Genomic DNA, 17223 nt, shown 5'->3' with positions numbered 1-17223 from the left:
GGTGTCATGCTTTTCAAAGACAAGTTTGACTGTTCAGCGGGATCTGGGGAACACACTGAGTTCCACCCACACACTGGCCACTATCAAGTTTTGTTCTCAAAAAGGAAACTGCAGGAAAGCTTATCCTAAATCCCAGCAACTCCCTTGTGCACTGTTTCCCTGACACCTGAAAGCTCTGAAGACTTAAATGCCCTCCCAGAGACCATGACTCCCATGTAGCAAGGAGCCTTCTCAGTGACCAAAAGCAAGAGCTCGGCCATTTTCATGTGAGAACATAGCTGAGTCAGCCTCTCCTACAGGGCAGTTTTGTAAAACTCCCATTTTGCCCAGGTTACTTTTAAAAGTCAGAAGTGGAAAAGCTCCCAACCTTGCCTTAGAAATTTCTTCCAAAGCTAGATGGACATCATTGTCAGAATAAAACGACCTTGTCTAAATGCCTCTAATTTTAAAAGAAACCTCTCCACTTAAGTCCTCTGTGCCACCAGGAGTACGCTCCCTCATCCCTGCAATACAACCATATTTTTTTACTTACTTTTTTTCTTAAGGAATTCTCCCTCAGGGGACAGCTGGGAATGTCTGAAATGCTCTTCTGTCCCTTACCAATCTGTACCGTATGAGCAGAAACATATCAGCTCTATGTTAAATAATACAGAGTTGCCCACAAGCAGACACTTCTTTCTCTTGGTCTGCAATAACCAGACCGAGGGAAAGGCCCAGGCAGCCCAGGAGCTGAAAGAAATGGTATGGTAAAGGCCAGTGTTACATCTGGAGGGAAGAAACACCCTTAAAACTCAACAATTATTTTATTTTCACCATGTTCTCAAGACATCTGAAGACCTCACTAAAAACATACTAACTTAAGTTATACTACACCCAGACACATTCAGTTCTCCTTTTTATGTATTCCTGAACTGTAATATCCATGCCACGTGACTTGTTAAAGGCCAAATTTTTACAAACCCATGTTCAGGTAAAGATGAATCAAAAAGCCACCACCACATAAAATATAATAATCTCTATGCCAGAAGTCCCTTACTGCATTTTGGTGTCTCTCAGGGCCCTATGGTGTCTCATATTTGTCCATGTTACTAATGAAAATATGGGATTTTACCTCCAGGTTTAAACTTTGCTCACAAACCTCTAACCTCATCAAAAACATGAAGAACACTCAGACAAACCTAGGAGTTACATTAATAAAATGACTGATTTCTATCTGCAGTGTACATATAAATTATATCTGTTTGGTTGTGAGTACTTCTTCAAAGGCCATGTCTGGTTTGCAGAAAAGCCCAAAGTCAAAATTTCAAGTTTTATATCGAAATCACTTGACAGTCCCCTATCAGTTAGCAGAAGCCAAAGAACATGAAAGCACTGATGCCACTTGAGAGAAAACTGCACTGTGAAGTTAATTAAATTTCAAGCCTCTCACTTTCTAAACACATTATCTGTACAGGATTGTACAAAACCTGTTTCGTCATGCCAGGTTTATGAGGCAGATTCAGCAACTGCATGTTCTTGTGTGTGTGTGTGTATGTGGTTCAAGAAAATCTGATTTCCTGAACTCTTTCAATACATAACTTAATGAGTAGTCTCCCTACTGCAGAATTTTTAAAAGTAACATCATAGCAGTGAATTACAAGAAATTTGAGTCATACCAAATTCTCCTAACTCAAACACAGTTTTAATTTCTCTTTCAGAGTCAGGCACCAAAAGAAACCTATGTACTTTCATGCAGAGCATGATGAGTGTCTCATAAACCACAATCTTTCGTAAGAAGTGTGGATTCCCTGGCTCTTGTCTTCTCATACACATTTTACAGCTTGCTGAAAAGTTGGCAATTTGAAGCCTCATGTCACATAATTAAATGCCATTAGTCAGTAGAAAAGATCCCCATTTTAAGTCTTGTTTTAATTAAAAAGTTACAAAATAATTCAAGTAATTTAAAAGCAGGAAGTTCACTTTCTTTCGATCAAAGCTGCCTTCCATCAGCTCAAACTAATTCATGAAGGTCTTTTCCTACCCCTGGAGAGATATGAAAAGCATGTTATCCTCTAAGCAGATGTACTCTTAAAGATGGACAGGACAATGTAAGAGTCAGAAATATTTATTTAGGACAAGAGAGCTCAATCTTGTCAGAGGAAAGCAAAACCTTGACCAGGACTGGAGGGAGTACAACAGGAGCAGTTGCTACTAAGTGTAAATGTCTTTATGTCATAAATCTTTATTTTTAAAAACTGGTATGAAGGGGATCAGCCTATTCTCTCCACCAGAAAGAGCAACTGCAACCAAACCATTTTTAACAGTTATCCATCTTAAAAAACATTAGCAATAGCACATCCCCTAACAAGCTCATTTCCTTGGACAATCTATTCATGTTACTTCACTGGCACTATCATTAGTGCTCACACTGTGCCACACAACTATCTCTTGCTTCATTTTAAGCCCATTACTTTATCCTATCTTCAGCAGACAAAGAACAGTTTATCCTCTGCCTTGCAGCAACGTCTTACACAGAAGATGACTGATACCAGGTCTCTACTAGCTCCTCCCTTAAAAATTCCCATTTTTTTCACCATTTCCCAGTCTCAGTTTCCAGATTTCTGATCATTTCTGGAGCAAATATTTCTCTATGGACCAAATCTGCTGTATTCTCAGCTTTGAAATATTTCTACCCCCTGAGGCCTGATCATTATCAAGCACAATGAAGGAACTTTTCTAAGGCAAACCTATGTGTAGTATGTGTTTACACAGCCCATGCCATATTTGCTTTCTCCCAACATTCAGACTTTGTTGACTCAATTTCAGTGTGTGATCCAGCCCCAGATACTGTATAAAGCTGCCACGTAGCTGTTTATCCAGTACTTCAGACTGCAATCTCATCCTCAAGTGGACTGCAAACCTCCTGACTTAGCATGAGTGTATTTGCACAGCAAATTCATCTTACAGGCCTTACCTGAAAAGGTCTTTCACTTTTGAATTTTTAAAATAAGCAAAAAGCCTCCCATAAATCTATGCCAAGGAACAACACTGTATGTGTACCCAAAAAGTATTCACATGCAAATTCATGACGTACCAACAGCAAAGGCGTGTCAGGCTTCAGTATATAATTGCCATATTTAAGAGCAACTAATAAAAGTAACAATAACTGTTGGAAACTACAATACATGGATATGTCCTGAATTTTGTTCAGGGCTTTATGCTGTGCAGAGGAACTACCCTTGTGTCCATGGTCAGAAAAAAGTAATGTTAAATTGCATTCTAAGCAAATAAGCTAACACAAGAATTCAGATTTTTAATCACTGAAGCCAACGTATTGTGGCCCTTATTTAAAACAGTTCAATACCAACTGTGGACTTTTAGATTACTTCTAAAGATGTTTTGATGCATACAGTACACCTATTGGTGATCAGATAGATTAGAGGGAAAGTACTCCAAGTCAATATAGTGCGCTGTGGAAAACACCTGTGGACAGCTTTCCTTCAAAACCTTCTCAGCTGTAAAGAAGGTTAAAAGTTCTGTGACAAACTGAGAAAACGAGGGCAGCACCAGCTGTTTTACAGCAACATGTTAAGATACTACCAACCTCTTTACATTTAACTTCTCAAAGGGAAAAACAGAAGATAGCTGGTATCTCTCCCACTAACTGTATTTCATATTATGTATTTATTGACTTAGCTGATTCTGCATATCTTTTTTTAAAGCACAGCTGACCAAACGCTCGATTCTCTTTAGGGGAAAAAAAGTATTTTCTTAGTCAGTTGTAACAGATCAGTTCTCTAAACACAGAAGTTCTCCAAAGCTATGTTCTACTTTTGAGTTTTCTGGTCTCTGAATGTATTTCATTGTTAAATGCTTGGAAACGACTTTGGAAACAAACTAACAAAACAGATAAAAAAAATCAAAAATCTTTCTGGACTGCTTTCTGCCTGCAGTCCCATCTGCCAGTCACAACTCTCCAGATTATTTTTTTTAATATCTATGAATTGAGGATCAGTGGCCACACTTTTTATGGCTATGTTTGTGCTCCACAAGCAGATATCTAAAAATAAACTGTTAAAAAGTCAGCTTATACAAAAGGTTTAGGGAAACTGTAAGTGAAGAATACTAGACAAAAACATGAAACCAGTAAAAGCATATGTATTAAACATAGTACAAGAAATCCATTTGTTAATAAATTTTCTCAAGGTACATTTCAGTTGTTTTTTCTCCACAGTTAAAGGTATCATGTGATAATTTACCACCAAATGGAACATTAAAAGCTCTCAAGGAAAATGATTATATAGCACACCATCACAAAATTGTAGAGACTAACGGCAGGCTATATTTTTGGCAATAGTGAACAGCCATCATCCTAAATACAGCCAGGCAAAAATGCAGGTGCTAAGTATGCACCTAGATCAAAACCCTACTGCTAGAAGAAAAATTACTCTGTTTAGCAGGTAGAGAACACTCATTTTACTTGTCTCTGCCCAAAGATACTAATTTAACCTTCAAAGTGAAAGAAAACACACCTATATTCAGATAAAAATTTCATATATCAAATTTCACATCCTATTATTGCCAACAGAAAGCTTCCAAAAAAATTCCCCTATCTGAAAGACCATGCCAGAAGCACACATTTCTGGGAAACCAAGCAAATTGCCAATGCAGCTGACAGTAAAGACAATGAACACAGAAACAGAAGATGAACTGGTTTTCTTTAGAACAGCTTTGCTGATCCCATAGCCTACAGTCTTTGACTTTAAAGCTAGCTGAGTAATAAAAAAAAATGGAAGTAGAATTAATAAGATTTGAGGGGTTGGGCTGATTTTCAATAGAGTACATTCTTCCACCTCCTTAAAAAAAATCCCAAAGTTGAGAAAAAAAATCTCTCTTTAGTAATCTAAATGCAGGCTTTCCCTCTGTTTTATAACATGGCAACATGCCATGTTATAAAAGATTCGCAGGACATGAATCACTAAAATTCGTTTATAAATGAAGGCTGAATCCCATTTGGGAATCTGGCTTTCCCCAGTTTTGAGGAATTAATTTAAGAATCAGCTATTTCTCTTTCCGAAAGCTGATAAAATAATTCAAGTTGCCAATCTGAACGAAATGCACTCTCCTAATCTGCAGCAGAGGAAAAGGAAACAAAGGCAGGGTGTTAAGATACCATGCAGTAAATGTGCAGGAGAGCACAAGGCCAAATTTTCAGTCCTTTGAGACAAACTTTGTTTTGTTGTTTTTTTCCTATCAAGCACAAGGAGAAAAATTCCCTCTTACTCCTTCCTCTAGCAGTCAAACAGCAGCATCACCTCTGAGATGCTGGGAAGTCACAGCAGTTACCTTGCAGCCACCTCAGCCTGCTTCTGCTCTGCAAGGTGAAGCGAGATGTCATGATACAACACACAAGCTTGACAAAAGGATTGACGCTTCAAGAATTCATTTTCAGGGTCCCGGTCACAAGCACAAAGACAAGCATTTCATTAACAAGGGTGAAGGTGCATCCTAGACGGAGTAAATATTTCAGCTGATTCAGAATCTAAGGCCAACACACAGCTGCACCTGCTTTCCAGTATTCCCAGTTCTTCCTTCCTTCTGATCTCAGGAGTGTTAAACGCAATGGAAATACAAAAAGGCAAGCTGCAGACTGGGAGAGCTGGTGGCTACTTGAAGGTAGTGTTCTAAAGAACCTGAAGGTGCACAAGTCCGTCAGACCTGGTAAGATAAATCTGCAGGTCCTGACAAAATTGGCAGATGAAGTGGCTAAGCCACTATCCATCATATCTGAGGAGTTGTGGCAGTCCAGTGAAGTCCCCACTGACTGCAAAAAGGGAAATGCAACTCCCATTTTTAAAAAGAGAAAAAAAAGAAGACCCAGGAACTACAAGTCAGTCAGTCTCACCTCTGTGCCCGGCAAGATCATGGAGCAAATCCTACTGGAAACTATGCTAGGGCACACAGAGAATAAGGAGGTGATTGGTGACAGCCAGCTTGGCTTCACTAAGGGCAAATCTTGCCTGAAAAATTTCGTATAACAGGGTTACAGTGTTGGGAAGATAAGGGAAGCGCAACTGACATCATTTACCTGGACTTGTGCAAAGCATTTGACACTCTCCCACATGACATCCTTGTCTCTAAATAAGACAGACATGGATTTGATGGACGGACCACTCAGTGGATAAGGAACTGGCTGGATGGTTGCACTGAAAGAGTTGTGGTCAATGGCTCAATGTCCAAGTGGAGAGAAGTGACAAGTGGTGTTCCTCAGGGGTTGGTGTTGGGACCAGTGCTGTTTGACATCTTTGTTGGCGACATGGACAGTGGGATTGAGTGCACCCTCAGCAAGTTTGCTGATGACACCAAGCTGTGTGGTGCGGTCGATGTGCTGGAGAGAAGGGATGTGCCATCCCGAGGGACCTGGACAGGCTGGAGACATGGGCCCGTGCAAACTTCATGATGTTCAACAACACCAAGTGCAAGATCCTGCACATGCGTCGGGGCAATCCTAAACACAAATACAGGCTGGGGGATGAGTGGATTGAGAGCAGCCCTGAGCAGAAGGACTTGGGAGTAGTAGTGGATTGAAAACTGAGTATGAGCTGGCAATGTGTGCTCACAGCCTAGAAAGCCAACCCTATCCTGGGCTGCATCAAGAGAAGTGTGACCAGCAGGTTGAGGGAGGGGATTCTACCCCTCTGCTCTGCTCTTATGAGACCCCACCTGCAGTCCTGTGTATAGCTCTGGGGTCCCCAACACAGGAAGGACATGGACCTGCTCGAGAGGGTCCAGAAAAGGCCATGAAGACAATGAAGGGGCTAAAGCACCTCCATTATGAGGACAGGCTGAGAGACTTTTTCTTTCTGGAGAAGAGAAGGCTCTGGGGAGACCTTTTAGCAGCCTTCCAGCACTTGAAGGGGCTACAAGGAAAGATGGGGAAGGACTCTTTACCAGGCAGTGTAGGGATAGAATGAGGGGTAATGGTTTTAAACTGAAAGAGGGTAGACTAAGATTAGTTATAAGGAAGAAATTCTTTACTGTGAGGGTGGTGAGGCACTGGCACAGGTTTCCCAGAGAAGCTGTGGCTGCCCCCTCCCTGGCAGTGTTCCAGGCCAGGCTGGACGGGGCTTTGGGCAACCTGGTCTAGTGGAAGGTGTCCCTGCCCATGGCAGGGGGGTTGGAACTAGGTGATCTTTAAGGTCTCTTCCAAACCAAACCATTCAATGATTCTATGATTAGCATGAGAAGCACCCTCACCTGACAAGGAGATGAGAGAAAACTCTTCTATGATTCTTTCCATGGGATTTCCTGACTTGGGGAGAGTGATACATGAAGACTGCATACAGGACTGAAATCACAAAAGTTTGAAGTCATTTGCTTAAGAAATCCATGAACAAGCACCACAATTCAAGGGTCATTTCGTAAAAGCACTTAGTACCTGTTGGACAACACAACAAACTACACACACAGAGGAACTGAAACCCTTAGGACTTGCCTTTTTGAAAGAAAGAAAAATATACAGAAGCAGCGTATGTCAAATAGTTTAGTCATAGCAACGGATACAATTTTGAGAAGGATTTGGAAAGTATAATGGCAGACTCCTTCAGGTTACTCATGTCAACCAAAAAAATCCCCACCAAACAAGAACAAGCCAGGTGGCTTATAGAGAGAATTGAGAAGAATATCCCTGCTGGGATAGCCAGGCTAGAGATAAAGAAGGGCGGTGATACTGAAGAGGCAGAGCAGTCAGGCAGAGCGGCAGACTGAAAGCGCAGAACAAAGAGACACTGTAGGAATCAGTGATTTATTTTTACCACAATTAAAACTGACCTTGTTAGATGGGGTATTTTTGTTTGTTTTCCAAGCTAAATATACATTTTGCACCCTTTGCCTTTTGTTGTCACTGAATTATGCCTGTTTTCATTTAAAACATATGCTTATTAGGAAACTGTTGGTCCTGCTGGAGTCATGTGCCATGCATTGCCCAGCATACATCATGCAAGAGTGTTCCCCAAGCCAGACGTTACAGCTGATGTTTCTAGCACAAGATTTTCAGAACAAAGACACTGTCAAAAGAAAATTGGGTGTCTAACTCCTGAATTTGGAATTCCTTGCTCATACCGATTTTCCACCAAGCATGTGGTTAAAAATACAAGCACATTCATCACTACTGGGAACACTGCACTACTCTCCAGATGGTAACATGAGAAAACAAATTCTTCTAAGAAACACAGTGAATCCTAATACTACCAAAATAAGAGTAATTATGTTTTGGGATACCTGCAAGCCTGTTCATGATCTATTGCTGTTACATATTAGTCAAATGTTATAGATTATCCCCTAAGCCTTATGAAGGAACAGAGAAGGCACACTAGAGAGGCCTGGATTGCAGTCCAGGCTTCGTTCTGCAGCCATCTCCTCAGAGCAGTGTCTCTACATCCAGCTGCAGAGTTCCATCAAGTGTGTAAGGACATAGCATGCTGAGACCTCACCTCCTTGTTCTGAGTGAACTGAACCTGCGCAGTGTGTTCAAAGGTTATTGCAGGGGTAAGAGGACAGACAAAGCATTATCAGATAAGCCTGACTTCCTTAGGAAGTCAGCTCAAATTAACAAGCACAGATTCTTCTCCCACTGAGGTACAGATGGAAAACACCTAATCATCTGAACAAAGAACAAAGCAAAGGGGTGAAGGTTAAGGGACACTATTGGCCAAAAAAGAAATTTTGATCTTCTAGGCCATTGTGCTGTGCTGGAAAAGGAAATGGTACCGAGTCATTTACACTCTTGTATTTTAACCCATTCAAAAATTTTCTTGATACCTACTACAACTGACAAATTAATAGTGCAGTAAGGTGAAGGATTTAACTTGTGTATTTGTGTAAATCTGATACAGCTACACACATTTCCTGATATGCTTGCATTTGGTGATCTCATGGTCGACACACTTCCTTGAATTCTTGCACTTTGCAATGCAGCATGGAACAAGTACACTGAGCAAAGGCACACAAATCCGACAAATAATATCTTAAATTGCATACATAGAAAACACCTCTTATCACAAATGCTATGGCTAAGCACTATGCTTTTTCAAACACTTAATACAGCTACAAAGCATAGAAACAAATGTACCCACCTTTTTTTTCAGTTCATAAACCTAGAATCAAATGAAAATACACAAGAGATGGTTTCCCATTTCTCCAGGGCTTGCTACATTTTACTGATATATAACTGAAATAAAGCACAAACCAGATATTCCAAAGCATGTTTCTTTTTTTGCGGGTACTTTTCAAGAAAGCATATTTTCAGAGGAAAATATCATTTGCCCACATTGTCTACTGCACTTTTTTCAATGTGAGGTTCAAGGGCCAGACCACGTCATTCAGACTTTACAAAGAGGGCTGAAGAAAAAAATTGCTGTTCCTCAGAAGAGTCATGTTATCTACTTAATTCTGTCCCCGCCAGTTCTCTTCAGCTCGTACATCCTTATGAACTAATAAACATTCATTAAAGAAGTTGACCTTATTAATTAAAGAGTTTATTTTCCTTAATCTGGCAATGTCCAAAAATTTATTTTGAACTATATGACCTTTAATCTTCTTTCCATCACAGGAAAAGCCTATTTAGTTTTATAAGAGAACACTGATAATTACTGAAGCAATTCCAAGTGTGCTTTTCTTAAACAACAGGCAATGACCTGAGGGTTGGAATCCTTCATTGTTTACAATGAAACCTGTGGTATTTGAATTATTTTTAAGGTACAACGAATCGAATCCAAAGAAAGTCTGTGTTCATGTGTACAAACAGCATATAAATAGATCAAATGCTGAAATGCGGCTTTCACATTAAATAACATATTGAGAATAACAAGCAAGAATTATGCAATATCCTTTTAGAGAGAATGTAAGGAATGAGAGTCACTTACAAGAAATAAATTGATTTTTTAGTAATCGAGGGAATGGGCAATTCCCGAAACTACAGATCTATATTTTCTGATAAATTCCCATTGTGTTAATCTTTCTTGAGACTTTAAAAGCTCTCATGGCCTACTGTATTTCCACCCTTAGTAAGTACCAATTGTGTCACATGAAGACATACTGCATCATGTTATCACTCTTCCACTGGGGTGAGCAAATGCTTTCCTCTCTGCTCCACTCACAGGTGGAGAGTCAAGTGATGCCATTCCCCTTCCAACCTCTCCAAAGAAGGAAGGTCTACAATCTAGTATGATATTTCTCAGGTCAAGTCTGCCCATGTGTAGTTACACAGAAGCTGGCATTAATTTCTTTCACATACTGTGTTAGTTGTACTTTATTACCCTCCAGATTTTCATAGACACATATACATCCATATCCTCCTTTTAAGGTGGCAAAGTGTAGGAATTAAGTACTCAGAAATACAAATAATTGACTTCTAGAGTTGACACGCATCAGAGCTGGTCTCTTCCCTAATAACTTTCATAGACCCAAGAGAGGCCATTTCAGGGCTGTAAAGAATAAATGTCCTTGTGCATGCATGTACATGGACACAGCTACTGGAAAATGAGACTCGGCGTCTCTCCCACATGCACGTCTGCTCATGGTATCGTCACCCTCATTCTCTTGCTGTTTACAGCGTTCACTGGAGCCATGGACCCAAAAGATATGCAGGCACACCTAATCCAGATGTCTGAAGCTAATACTACTCCTTGTCTGCCCTGCTCCTCTTACAAAGGTCTCCAGAAATCTGCAAGGGACTTACTGTCCACTTACGGATCAGTTCTCATAGCAGCACAACTAGCAATCCAGTGCCTCAACCTAAACTGATTCATTCACGTTATCCTTTCTACCCCTCTAATTGACTTTGACAGCTCCAAAATACAGTCTCAGCTCAGTTTTAGTGTACTCCTCTATGTTTGCCAACTCTAGAAACATGCAGCCCTTCCTTACCTGCTGCAGTGCCACAGGAGTAAGATGTAGTTGTTTTAGAATTAAATTAACACCTGGCTTTCCATATCAAATAATTTAGACAGAACATTGTTTTAAACCAAAACATATTATAAAGTTCAAATTCTATTTTCAATTTCTACTAAATTACTTCAAAACTGATTCAAACACAGACTGAGATCTCTCAGTCCACAATAGTGAAAAAGATGCTAGAAAATTCATGTTTCTTCAGAATACTCCAAATGAGAAGTTTACATCTTCTCTGTTGGTTGGATTTATTTATCTTAGAAAGTTTATTGATTTTGCTCGCTGTAAATAAACTAGCAGCTCTTTAGCTGTTTCCTGGAGGGTGTCAGAATATATAAGTATATATGCTATAAAGTTCTTTGCAGGAGGATAAAACACCTGAGCAGTCTCTGCACCATTAAAATAATTTTCAGCAAAAGGAACAAAGCAATGAAAAGCTGAACACTTTAAAATAATACACAATATGATTAGGACCCATACGTATAATTTTTATTGCTGTGAAATAAATCAATGCTTTTTCTGTCACTCCTTTTAGAATTTAGCAAAAGTGGTGAATTGAGACCCTGTACATAACCCACCAGAAAGTGCTGAGACAGCAGTCTCTGTAGGGCTAATGATGCCACACCTCATTTAAAACTAAAAGCAGCTCATAGAAAATTGAAACTGTTACTAATAGGACACAGAGTGAGTCAGTTCCACAAGAGCACAACTGCACTTCATCTCACATCTCCACATCATTTTCACATGACCATCAATATACCATCTGTAACTTACATCTGCCTCCTCTCCTTCAATTCTCCCTTGAAAGCAAGATTCTTCTTCTGAAGAACACTTTTATTTTTTTTGGTTTCTCTTCCCAAGGGTGACTACAAAGGTCTGTGGAGAGGGAAAACAACCTTGGATTTTACACACACAAGTCATTCCAACTCTGCTATCTTCATTTAACAGGGTTCTTCCTTCCTGCTATTATTAGTAAAAACTCATGGTTTACTTCTCTCAGTATTTAACTGGCAGATGATGTACAAAAGAAGGATTTCTTACTTATTGGCTTCTGTCACCAATAAATCCTGTATACCTACACACTGGCATGGAAAAATCTCTTCCTGTAGAAGGCTGTTATTCACATTTTTCATGCACTGTTGCTGATACATTTAACTTTTTTGTTTCACAACTCAGCAATGAAGCAGCTATTGTTTCCAAAGTGCTGAGCAAGTCTGACTGTGGGAAAGAGAGACGTGCGACAATTCTCAATGGTCTGTCTCCTGGCTGCAGATTGAAGTGCCCAGGCATGGGGGGAGAAGGCGAGGACGAGAGGAAACCTAACTGCAGAGAATAAAGAGTTAATCGGACACCTAACCTTTTGGTGTAGTTATATAAATTACATGTTCTGCTTCAGTTTAATTTTAGTTTCTATTGCAGTATTTTATTCCTTAGGAAAATTTCTGCACTTTATGCATCTAACCATGTCCATCCAGATACATAGCGCATGACTCACAAGGTCAAGCATGTTCTTGTAAGCTTACCTGTCTAAATCCAGAGACCAGCAAAACCTCTAATGTAAATTTCATGGTATGAGACACCAAGGTCTCACTTTTTCTTCCTTTTGCGAAATGCTCTTCTACTAGAACTTGTGCCAGTCTCACCAAGAAGCAAGTCATTAGAACCCACATTGCATTTAAAAATAACACCACCTCAAACATGTTTGGAGAGTACTCTGCTTTTCCTATTTCTGCAATTTTCCATATTAAAGAGCTACACACTGGATCTGTACAAGGATCGTATTTGCAAAACATATTTAGAAGACAATACATATGCCTCAGGGACATAAATATTTGACTTTAATATACACAGAAAGTCTTTGGGAGCTACAGTAGAAGAGATTTAAAAGATCAGAGGTGCGTATACGTATTAGTAATTCAAGTGATGTTGGTTTTTTTTTTTCAAATAAGAAAAAAAGTACAATCAACTATCATTAAAGATGGTAAAAAATAATGCACATTATTTCAAAAGACAAGACCAACTGGAGGCAATTATTACCAATACTTGTTAAATTCTTACTAAAGTGAACCATTCATCAAATAGCTGGGTTTAGATGGCAGCATTTTATTCATCTTAATTCTCAAGTCCCATGAAACAAGCAGCTAAATGCTATCAGAGATCACCTGTGTCCTCTCACAAGTAGATATTTCAAAGCCTCAAAGCAATGGAGTGCTGCTTGTGACTAACTAACTGCTGTTTTATGCCAGGTAATAAGCCTCAGTAACCACATATATACACATATTGCTCCTAAATTTGCAAACACATAAGTATATGACTAATTCTAGCTCATGAATAAAGGTATGCATAGACTTATATTTTGCACTGTTGGCAGGAGCCCAGGTGCAGGAGCCTGTGACAGGCTTGGTCATTAAGCCTTCATTATGGGAGAGCTGAATGCTGGACTGGACAATCACATTAGGTACGTGAGGTTAAAAGATTCATATATAATCCATTGGGAAGAATGCTACGCTAGAGGATCACTCAGAAAAGATGTGGAATTATAATTATACCTTCTGTGCTTAAGTGTGTAGAGAAGAAAATTAACACTATATTGCTGAAAGCCTGTTAGTGACCTAACTCTACTGGCAGCTATTGTAATGCTGAGTGCTTGCTCCCATTTCTGTCTGACCACTGCTCAAAATCCAACCCAGAGTTACCTACTGATTAGCAAGCATGCCTACAGCAGGGCAAAAGGATAACAGACAGGAATCTAATATTTTCAAGGATACATTCTTCACATATTAACACTAGCTGCACCACTCATTAGTTGAATTATGGGGAAGCAATCAGAACACGTTCAGTTTTCAAAGTATCAGTTATTACAGCTCAAGCAAATAAATACATAAAAGTTGCTGAAGATAAAAGTCCTCACAGCTTATTCGGTACAGATAAGCCTACCTTACAAGGCACTAGATCCAACAGTGCAAGAGAAAAACTAGCCATTTGTTAGCAGTGGAAATGGTTTAATCCAGTAGAAAGTTGATTTATACAGAGGATCAAATGATTACTTAGAGCAGTTCGGGTCTGAGAGAGCGTCTGTTGTTGCAAAGCCTAAAACAATACAACTATTTAGTTAAATGAGGTTACCTGATCACAGTTCTCAATTACCTACACAGAGACAGTATTTAAATATAGCCCACAATATATGAGATACAAGAGTCAACACTATGTTGTAGACCTCCACTGAAAAGTGCACATGGTGAAAAGTAAAGGTAATTAAGTACTGGCAAAGCTCTTCAAGCATGGGGTGAAGTGACTGAAATAAAAAATAAGATTGGATACATTCCTAAAAAAAAATTCTAAATGTAGGCTCAATTTAAATCCTCCCAGATAAAAGTCTTCAATTCACTTTACGCCAACGTCAGACTAGATGAGCATGAATCTTGCACAGATCTCACATTAATTGGAGTTCTAATGGTATAGACAATATATAGGGGACAAACTACAGATTTTGAGATATTTCAAATAAGGGTCACGTGATAGCTTGCTGCATTTACATCCAGACTGATCCTGTCATTTGAATCATGAGGCAACATTTGGTCAAAAATACCTTATTTCAGAAATTTCCTAGCATTTCAAAAAAGAAACAGGCCAACTGCATGTAATTTGGAGGAAAAGGCTGATCTATAATGGGAATCATGACAATGCTGTTCTAGCAGATGAATTATGAGTTACGTGCCCAGAGACTTGTATGCTCAAGACTTCTCATAGCTGTGACCTTTGGAAGAATACGGAGCAGGGGGAAGGAGGGGAAAAGGAAGAGGAACAGGTAGACTCTAGGGAACAGATATTATTATCCTTAGAACCAGCAGAAATCCTAGCAGAAGTAAAAGAGTTTGACGTTTATGTCCACCTCATACACACAGTACTTCAGTGCTTGTTGCACATAACTGAAGACAACACTGAAGTCTACAATATGAATAAATCACTTTTTTTTTTTTCCTCTCTTCTCCATTCTCTCTCTGCCTAGGATTGAACATTAAAAGCTTATCTCCTCGGTTTTAGCTCCAGAGTAGATGTAAAACCTCAGAGGTCAAACATCTCTTTTGCCACAAGTGTTGAACTTGATCCAAAGCATGAAATATTGAGAAAATTAGCTGCAGTGGGAATACTTTTAACTTACATTCACCTTTGGGCTTCAGAGTCTGCAGAAGCCCCACCTATAATACTGACCACTATAATTTTCTTCTGAAGTTAATTTGATTTAAGCAGCATTTTTGCCCTGTGGTAATATTAAGACCAATTATTTGAGAAAGATATTTTGAAGCTCTGTCCTCACTGATTTTATAGTTAAGAGAGGCCATTAGATCACCCAGTTCAAGAAAGGCAAGTCCATGGTCAGTCATACAAACAGGGTTACATCACATGATGAGCAGCACTGTTGTCTCGGCACAAGAGCTTCTGGGTGACCATGTTAAGTCCTGTTTGGAAGGGAGAAAGGCTGCCAGGCTAAGGCAGATACCATCAGAGAGCCCCAGAAGGCAACTACCTGCCCAAGCCAGTCCCACACTGAGCAGAGCCATACCGTGTCGCCCACTCATCCAAATCTCCCTCTCCTCTGGGCTCTCCAAGATATGTGGGACGTGCTGTGCAACTCCCAAACATGCAAGTAATTTGAAATGTAGCCTGTAGAGTTACAGAAAGCATGAGTATCAGAGATGCTCAAGTCACCCTGGTGGACTGAAATGTGGAAGTATCCCAGCCTAAATGCTGCAGATAGGCTCACCTTCACACTATTTGGGACCAACAAGTCCAGGTGCAGACTAGACCACTTTGCAGAAAGTGGTCCAGGTCACCACCTGCATCTAAATCAGCTTCTTCCGTGCTTCTATGTTCAAAGTGCTTGAAATGAAGAGAAAGTAGTTTTTAAAGCTTTAGGCTGAAATGTGTGGCATGCCCAAGGGCACAACGTTGGGGGTATTCGAGGGCATAAAGCCAGTTGGGATAGAGCTGGCTTGCTCTGCTCACCATGCTAGCCAAGCTTGTCATAGGCCATATCCACACCACCCAGAATAAACATTTAACCATGCTACTTAGTCAACTGAGCTTGCATTTCCTCTTTAGGGAACTAACTGATTAATTCAGGGAGCAAAACTAGTTCAGATGAACGGCCAAGGCTCAGAAGTAAATCATGGACCATTTCTGAGCTAGACTGACAGTGTAAACTACCTTCAATAACACCCGTTACTTCTACTTTTATATATCTTTAAGCAACTTATGCTTGCATAATTTTGTCATTGTTGCACAAGAAGCATTCCGGCATATTTTTCAGAGAGTGTTTATCACCTAAAGAAATTGTAAAAATACATTGCTTTATTTAAATTCCATGATTATTCTCTACAAACTATCAAGCTACATTGATATATACCTCTATTTCAAGAATATATGTATATTCTGAAAGAAAGTGCTTTTGACTGATGATCAAAATGCAGTAAGCTATACTGGCAGAGAACACTGGTTTAATGTTGCTCATCTACAGAAGCATCCCCCTCAGAAAAATCAAAAACCCACAGTCATTCTCTAACTAATGGTACTGTATCAGTGAAACTATTTGGCTGGTGAGGAAAATGCTGCAGCATAAAAGCAACCCAAAGAAAGAGCTACTTTATCTACTTAGGAAATTTCAGGAGGCCAAGGCTGGCTGGCTGAAAGGCGGTGCTTTTTGGTTTTGCAGGGAGCTGCCCCTAAATTGCTGGGTTTACAGGTGAGAAAGGGGACTCTGCTCCCTGGCAACACATGGCCCAAGAGGGTGCGAAACCATCCTGCTCCCATGTGCTCCCCTAACACCAAGATGGCAACACAGGCTACCCGTCCTCTGCTGTGAGTTGTCCTGTGGATCTGATTTTTGGCAGGGTAGGAAGTGAGGCAGAAGGAGCAGTGAATTGCTACAGTGCTGTCCTTGTTTCCATGACATGTGCTTTTGTAACTTGTGCTCCCTGAGGTAAAAGGCGTAATTTGGACTCAACAGCTGACAACTCAGCAGTTCTCTGGCTGTGGGATATGGGAAAGCTGCTTCTGTTGTAGCAACAGTCAGTCTTTGAACTCGCTCCAATGCCAGCTCCAGACCTTGCATGGCAAGGAGGGGAGACATGCCCTTCAAAACCTTACACACTGACCAACATTCATACCAACGGGCTAGGAGTTATTTTTAGTCTAAGCGCTTTCTGCCTGCAGTTGAAACCTGCTACTAGGAGTGACTCAATGAGACAGCAGCAGGGAAAGGCAGAGAGCACGGCAGCAAAGTGGCAAAAGCCC

General features: G+C 40.1%; 1 protein-coding gene across 5 annotated transcripts in view; it reads right to left on the bottom strand.

Annotated features, from left to right (window-relative positions):
• Positions 1-17223, bottom strand: part of LOC141973912 (leukemia inhibitory factor receptor-like) — a 135821-nt gene that overhangs the window by 33990 nt on the left and 84608 nt on the right. Inside the window, exon 1 of one of the 5 annotated variants that reach the window (XM_074932911.1) lies at positions 11704-11740. The exons of the other annotated variants lie outside the window; for them this stretch is intronic. The gene's annotated coding sequence lies outside the window, so the exon portion shown is untranslated. Of the gene's footprint in view, positions 1-11703; positions 11741-17223 lie in introns of those variants that run through there. 5 annotated transcript variants of the gene reach the window in all.

Source organism: Athene noctua, chromosome Z (genome assembly GCF_965140245.1).
Source record: "Athene noctua chromosome Z, bAthNoc1.hap1.1, whole genome shotgun sequence".
Classification (NCBI taxonomy): domain Eukaryota; kingdom Metazoa; phylum Chordata; class Aves; order Strigiformes; family Strigidae; genus Athene; species Athene noctua.
Note: the sequence above shows the minus strand (reverse complement) of the source record. Positions and strands in the feature narration are given on the sequence as shown.